This window comes from Mus musculus, chromosome X (assembly GCF_000001635.26).
Source record: "Mus musculus strain C57BL/6J chromosome X, GRCm38.p6 C57BL/6J".
Taxonomy (NCBI): Eukaryota; Metazoa; Chordata; class Mammalia; order Rodentia; family Muridae; genus Mus; species Mus musculus.
In genome coordinates, this window is record NC_000086.7 from 140,616,522 (window position 1) to 140,624,082 (window position 7,561).

The 7,561-nt window shown below is 39.9% G+C and overlaps 1 pseudogene; it reads right to left on the reverse strand.

Annotated features, from left to right (window-relative positions):
• On the reverse strand, nt 4,483-5,657 carry Gm15047 (predicted gene 15047; annotated as a pseudogene).

Below are 7,561 nucleotides of genomic sequence, written 5' to 3' on the forward strand. Positions count from 1 at the left end.
TACTGTCACCCTGAACACAGACAGCATCAGGTCTCACCTCTCCACACACTCTTCTTTCTGTCTAAGATCATTTCTCATTTTTTAGTCAAACCCTTATTCTACTTTCAAAATTGGATACTGAGTATGTTACAAGATCTGCTAACAGTGATTTTCCTCTGCAAAGAACTAGATGGAGAGGACACAGGGATGAGTGGAAGTGTTACTTTGCTAATCCTTTTGTGCATTTTGTACTGTAAATTTAAGCTACTTATTTTAAAATAAACATGACTTTTAAAAATAATCAGGCCACACTTTGTGAGGACCCAGGTAGGACACCTGTGCCCTCTTTACCCTCCTCCACTCTAGTCTCTCTATGGTAAATACCCTTAGATATGCTACCTCCACTTCAGTCCTTCTTCTTAGTCTCCCTATGACTTGCCAGGATCAAAACAACCAATAAACTGGGACACTATGAAAAGACCAAACATACGAGTAGGTGTAGGGAAAGGAGAGCAAACACAGATTAAGGGCACAGAAAATATTTTTAATGAAGTTATAGAAGAAATTTCCTAAATGATTAAAACTAGAGATTAAAGGTGAAACATAATAACAGACATTGAGAAAATTTAGCGAATCATAAGGAAAATCTAAAACAATGAATAAATTTCTTGGTATTGACCTACCAATGTTAAATATAGATGAACTAAACAATTTAAACTGACCATAACTACTAGTGGAATAGAAAGAGTAATTCAAACTCTCCCAACTAAGAAAAGCCTCTAATCAGATAGATTCAGTGAAGAATTCTTCAGACATTCAAAGAAAAAATAATGCCAATACTCTTAAAATTATTCTGCAAAATAGAACCTGAGGGAGCATTTTCAAATTCTTTTCATGAAGCCACTCTTACTCTAATACCCAAACTACACAAAGACTCAACAGAAAAAATATAGATCAATATCCTTTATAAACATAGACATATGAATTTTCAACAAACTATTTGCAAACCAAATTCAAGAACACATCAAAAAGATTATCTATCGTGACCAAGTTGGAGTCATCTCAGAGATGTAGGAGTGGTATAACATATGTCAATCAATAAATTTAATTGACCACATGAACAATCTAAAGGACAGAAACCATGTGACCATATTAGTAGATACAGAAAAAGCCTTTGAGAAAATTCCAAGTTCCTTCACAATAAAAATCCTAGAAAGACTAGGGATATGAGGAACATATCTCAATATAATAAAAACAATTTACAGCAAGCTTATATGCAATATCATACTAAGTAGAGAGAAATTCAAGCATTTCCATTAAAATCAAGAACAAGACAATGACTTCCATTTTCTCCATACTTATTCAATATAGCACTTGAAGTCTTAGTGAGAGTAGTAGGACAATTGAAGGAAACTAAAGGGATACAAATAGGAAAGAAAAAGTCAAAGCATCCTTATTTTCAGATTCTATGAACACACACACACACACACACACACACACACACACACACACACACACGGTTTAAAAAAAAACCTAATAATAAAAGAACTGCTGGAAGTATTCGGATCCCACATCACACTACAAATATACCCAGTTGTACTACAGAGATATAGTAATGAAAACAAAACAGTTTTGGCATAAAAACAGACACACTGATCAATAGAATCAAACTGAAAACTCAGACATAAGTCCATACACCACAGACACCTAATTTTTGACAAAGAAACCAAAAATTTACACTGGAGAAAAGACAAACGGTGCTGGTCAAACTGGATATGAAAGAGTGAAAATAGACCTGTATTTATTATCCTGCACAAAAACTCAACTCCAAATGGATCAAAAACTTCAAAAAAGATCAGATACACTAAATGTAATTGAAGAGAAAGTGGGGACTATCCTTGAACACAGTGGCACAAGAGAGGACTTTCTGAATAGGGTCCCAGTAGCACAGGCATTAAAACCAACATTTAACAAGTAGGGACAACAACAAAATCCCCTATAGAGCAAAGAACATTTTCTGAGCAAAGAGCCAGCCTACAGAATGGCAAAAAAAATCATTGTCAATTATACATATGACAGAAGGTATCACAGTGTGGTAGTTTGAATAAAATGTCTCCTATAGGCCTCTAGGGAGTCACACTATTAGGAGGTGTGGCTTTGTTGGAGTAGGCATGGTCTCGGAGGAAGTGAGTCAATTCAGTTCCTGCTGCCTGCTGATCAAGATGGAGAACTCTGGTCCAGTCTGATTGGTGTTCTATAAGCTTCTTCTATGTTTATAGGCATCTCTTTCTTTATGTTGGGGAAATTTTCTATGATTTTGTTGAGAATATTTTCTGGGCCTTGGAGCTGGGACTCATGTTTTTTTCTTTTTTTTATTGGATATTTTCTTTATTTGCATTTCAAATGTTTTCCCTTTTCCAGGTCTCCCCTTTGGAAACTCCCTATCCCATCCCCGAGCCCCTTCCTCTATGAGGGTGCTCTTCCACCCACCCACTCCCATTTTCCCTCCCTGGCATTGCCCTACATTGGGGGCATCAAACACCCTCAGGCCCAATGGCCTCTCCTCCTACTGATGTCCAACAAGGCCATCCTCTGCCACATATGCAGCCGGAGCCATGGGTCCCTCCATTTGTATTCTTTGGTTGGTGGTCCAGTCCCTGGGAACTTCAGGGGATCTGGTCAGTTGACATTGTTGCTCCCTCCATGGGGCTACAAACCTCCTCAGCTCTTTCAGTCCCTTTTCCAACTCCTCTATCCAGGACCGTGTACTCAGTCTAATGGTTGGCTGAGAACATCTGCCTCTGTATTTGTCAGGCACTGGTGGAACCCCTTAGGAGACAGCTATATCAGGCTCCTGTCAGCAAGCACTTCTTGGGATCCACAATAGTGTCTATGTTTGGTGACAGTATATGGGATGGATCCCCAGATGGGGCAGTCTCTTGATGGCCTTTTCTTCAGTCTCTGCTCCAAACTTTGCCTCCATATTTCTTCCTGTGAGTATTTTGTTCACCCTTCTAAGAAGGACTGAAGACTCTCCTCCCATTGATGGCCAACTAGGCCATCCTCTGCTACATATGCAACTAGAGACGAGACACAGCTCTGGGGGGGTACTGGTTAGCTCATATTGTTGTTCCTCCTATAGGGTTGCAGACCCCTTTGATCATATGCTCCAGTACAGGGGAATGCCAGGGCCAGGAAGCAAGAGTGGGTGAGTTGGGGTGCAGGGTGGGGGGAGGGTATAGGGGGCTTTGGGGATAGCATTTGAAATATAAATGAAGAAAATATCTAATGAAAAAAGAAATGTAAAAAAAGAGAAAGTTACAGGTGACATTGGAGCTACAAAAAAAAAAAAAAAGAAAGAAAGAAAGAAGGACTGGAGCCTCCACATTTTGGTCTTGTCTTCCTTCTTCTTGGGCTTTATATGGTCTGGGAATTGAATCTTGGGCATTCAGAGCTTTTGGGCTAATATCCACTTATCAGTGAGTATATACCGTGTGTGTTCTTTTGTGACTGAGTTACGTCACTCAGAATGGTATTTTCTAGTTCCATCCATTTGCCTGAGAATTTCATGAAGTTATTGTTTTTAATGATTGAGTAGTACTCCATTGTGTAAATGTACCACAGTTTCTGTATCCATTCCTCTGTTGAGGGACATCTGGGTTCTTTTCAGCTTCTGGCTATTATAAACAAGGCTGCTATGAATATAGTGGAGCATGCAACCTTATTACAAGTTGGAACATCTACTGGGTATATGCCCAGGAGTGGTATAGCTGGGTCCTCAGGTAGTACTATGTTCAATTTTCTGAGGAACTGCCAGACTGATTTCCAGAGTGATTGTAGGAGCGACTCTTCACATTCTTCTATTCCTATCATTCTTAGGTTATCTCTTTTCATGGTATCCCAGATTTCCTGGATGTGTTGTGTCAGGAATTTTTTTAGATTTAACATATATTTGACTGATGTATCAGTTTCTTCTATTGTATCGTCTATGTCTAAGATTCTCTTTTCCATCTCCTGTACTCTGTTGGTGATGCTTGTATTTGTTGTTTCTGTTCTCCTCCTTAGGTTTTCCATCTTCAGGATTCCCTCAGTTTGTGTTTTATTTATTGCTTCTATTTCCACTTTCAGGTCTTTCACAGTTTTATTTATTTCCTTCACCTATTTGATTGTATTTTCCTGTATGTGTTTGAGGGATTTGTTTCCTCTTTAAAGACCTCTATCTGTTTGATTGTATTTTTTTTTTTTTTGCTGTTGTTGTTGGTTTTTTGAGACAGGGTTTCTCTGTATAGCCCTGGATGTCCTGGAACTCACTTTGTAGACCAGGCTGGCCTCGAACTCAGAAATCTGCCTGCCTCTGTCTCCAAAGTGCTGGGATTAAAGGCGTGTGCCACCACCGCCCGGCTGGCTGGCTTGCTTTCTTTCTTTCTTTCTTTCTTTCTCTCTCTCTCTCTCTCTCTCTCTCTCTCTCTCTTTCTTTCTTTCTTTCTTTCTTTCTTTCTTTCTAAGAGGATGAATGTTTTATTTGTTTCTCAGTGTTGCAAAGCTTGTGTTTATGGTGCGAAAACAACAGCCAACACAGCACATGGTGAAACAAAGATAGTACTCTCCTGCCTCTGACACTGTACAACACTTCCCTGCATTCCCAGACATTTCCAATAAGAAGACACCAAGTCTCTGACCCAAATCCAGTGGTGGATATGGGCAAGTTACAAAATTATGCAAAATATAGACAGCACTGTTAACTTGAATTATGAAAGTCTTATAACCAGTAGGTAGGGTCTCACTCACCATGTAGCTATGGCTGGTCTAAAACTTGTTGTGTAGACCAACCTTGAACCAACATCTGCCTATTGAGTGCTAGGATTAGGTGGTCTGTCACCAAACCTAGCCTCATAACCACTTTTCACTGCAGATGATCTTAAAAATTCTAAACACCAGGGCTTAACTCTTAGTCTAAATACTTAGTATGGCGATTATCAAAAACCTGTACGCTGTGTTTATCCATATCCATTAGGAAGTTAGGGGTGGGTCTTAAGTAGCACTGTCAATCAAGAACAGTTTCTTTCCATCAGTACTGCTAAGTTATTTCAAGTCCTCTATTCTCTGCTGGTTTAAGACAATCATGCTGGAGCAGGTCACATCCAGTTTTATCTGGAAGTGGAGGGGTGCCATGGTCACCCCTCAGTAGACTTCACATCTTTCTCATATGCTTCTTCACTCATGAATTCATCCAGCTCTGAAGGGTCGCTCAGTGTCATCTTGATCAGCCAACCATCTTAACAGGATTTGTTAGTGAGCCCTGGGTTTTCAGCAAGGGCTTCACTGACTTCAGTTACCTCTCCTGACAGAGGTGAGGAGAGCTCACTGGCAGCCTTCACACTCTCCAAAGCACCAAACTCCCTTTGATTTTTCAATTTTGTCCCTACTTCAGGCAGACTACAGTAAACAACATCTCCCAAAGTTTCCTGTGCAAAATTGCTGATTCCCACCGTTCCAATCCCTTCTTCTGTTGTTATCCATTCATGTTTGTGAATTTACGCACGCACCGGCAGCAAAGCAGATCCGGTGAGAAGGCCAGGGCAGTTAGCAGGCTGTAGGTCATAACCCACAAGCTCCTTGCAGCGACATGATCAGAGGTCCGGAGGGTAACTGCACTTCGCCTCCCCCAGGCTGGAGGGTATTTCTTTAAGGGATTTATTCATTTCCTCTTTAAAGTGGTGGCACATGCCTTTAATCCCAGCACTTGGGTGGCAGAGGCAGGCGGATTTCTGAGTTCAACGCCAGCCTGGTCTACAGAGTGAGTTTTAGGACAGCCAGGGCTATACAGAGAAACCCTGTCTTGAACAAACAAACAAACAAACAAACAGCCTCTATCATCTCTATAAGATTGGATTTAAGGTCAGTTTCTTGTGTTTCTGTTGTGTTAACGATATCCCCGGGCTTTCTGTAGTGGAGTAGCAGTGCTTAGGACGTGTCATAGTGCACTGCCTTGACTTTTGTTGATTGTGTTCTTTTGAAAGCCTTTAGCAATCTGGATGGTTTTGGTCTCTGGATGTTTTTGTTGTAATGGGTATTGGGTGTGGGGGATGAACTTCGATGGTCCAGATGTGGCAGGCCTCTATTGGCTATTTGTGGGCTATTTGGTTCCGGACATTCAGGTCTATCTGCTTCAGGAGCTTCAGGTCCAATGAAGGTGGCAGAGAGGTGGCAGGAGAGTGGAGGTCTCCCTGGGCTACCAGGCTGCTCAGAGCAGCTTGGCTTGGCCCAGAGAGCTCCGAGAGCAGGGAAGGTTGGTGGGGGAAGGGAAGCTTACCTGTATGGTTCAAGGATCTGATGAAGGTGGAGGAGGGATGGCAGAAGAGTAACTTTACTTTTTTAACACAAAGTAACATAATTGCTTCAACTTTTATGCTAATTCTTGTTTTTCTTTGCTTGAAGGGGGTGTTTTTCACTTGGCAAGTACTCTATCACTGTGTTATATCCCCTACCCCATACCAGTTCTTTTTTTTTTCTTTTTAAGGAAGGAGCCTGAAATAAGATATTTGTGGCATGTATCCCATCATCCTAAATGTCACTTGGTTCACAAACATATTGGATTCCAAGAATCTTATACACATAAAGGTAATAAGGATAGTGGTTTCCCAAAGCTTTGGTTATCCAACATTTCTTTTACTCTCTTCTATAAAAAGTTTTTCCTCTATTGTCAGACTTCCAGCTCTGACCAAATAATAAAATTACCTTCAAGGATGAATGATTTATTTTGTCTTATGGTTTCAGAGATTTCTACAGACCTTTTCATCTTAATTATATACCTACAAATTTTAACTGGATATATAATATTGTGGATTTTACTGTTACTGGATAGTAATTTAAAATTTACTGTTAACAAACAGTTAAAATGGCATAAACCTCCTTAACACATTTTAAAGATATAGTGTATTAGTGTTATTTATAGTGAGTGGTTTGCAGCAGATTTTTAGAATTAACTAATTGATCATAATTGAAATTTTATGTTCATGTATTAACAACTTTTTTTCTCTCTCCCAGCTCACAAAAAATACCATTGTGTTCTTTCCTTTCACAAATTAGTTCAGATGAATTGTCTAAGTGCATACACACGAAATTTAACCCCTTTTAGTGGCTTATTTCATTTGGTATAAATGTTTGGGTTCATCATCCACACTGCCTGTGTGGTATGATTTCCTTCTTTATTTAAGGCAGAATAAATATTATTTATATATCTGGATCCAACATTAATGTATCATCTGTCAGTGGACATTTGTGTTGTTTATAAACCTTGAGTATTATAGTAAATAGTATGATGATCCTTAGTGTATAGATATGTCTTTTTTTAATTTATTGGTTATTTTATTTATTTACATTTCAAATGTTATCCCCTTTCCCAGTTTTCCCCAGAATTGCCCTAATCCTTTCCCCCTCCTCCTGCTTCTATAAGGCCATTTTCTCATCCACCCATCTACTCCTGCCTCCCCTCCCTGGCATCTCCCTAACACTAGGGCATCAAGCCTTCACAGGACCAAGGGCCTCTGCTCCCACTGATGTCTGACAAGGCCATCCTCTG